The sequence below is a fragment of the Bison bison genome, unplaced genomic scaffold (genome assembly GCF_000754665.1).
Source record: "Bison bison bison isolate TAMUID 2011002044 unplaced genomic scaffold, Bison_UMD1.0 scf7180017864270, whole genome shotgun sequence".
Taxonomy (NCBI): Eukaryota; Metazoa; Chordata; class Mammalia; order Artiodactyla; family Bovidae; genus Bison; species Bison bison.
Window position 1 is genome coordinate 7,690,733 of NW_011494842.1, and position 244 is coordinate 7,690,976.

Sequence of the window (244 nt, forward strand, 5' to 3'; positions counted from 1 at the left end):
GTAGTGATGCTTTCTAAGGCCCACTTGACTTCACATTTCAGGATGTCTGGTTCTAGGTGAGCGATCACACCATCATGATTATCTGGGACGTGAAGATCTTTTTTGTACAGTTCTTCTGTGTATTCTTGCCACCTCTTCTTAATATCTTCTGCTTCTGTTAGGTCCATACCATTTCTGTCCTTTATTGAGCCCATCTTTGCATGAAATGTTCCCTTGGTATCTCTAATTTTCTTGAAGAGATCTC

The 244-nt window shown here is 40.6% G+C and overlaps 1 protein-coding gene across 3 annotated transcripts in view; it reads right to left on the reverse strand.

Annotated features, from left to right (window-relative positions):
• Nucleotides 1-244, reverse strand: part of FKBP5 (FK506 binding protein 5) — a 119,342-nt gene that overhangs the window by 41,435 nt on the left and 77,663 nt on the right. The window lies entirely within an intron of this gene.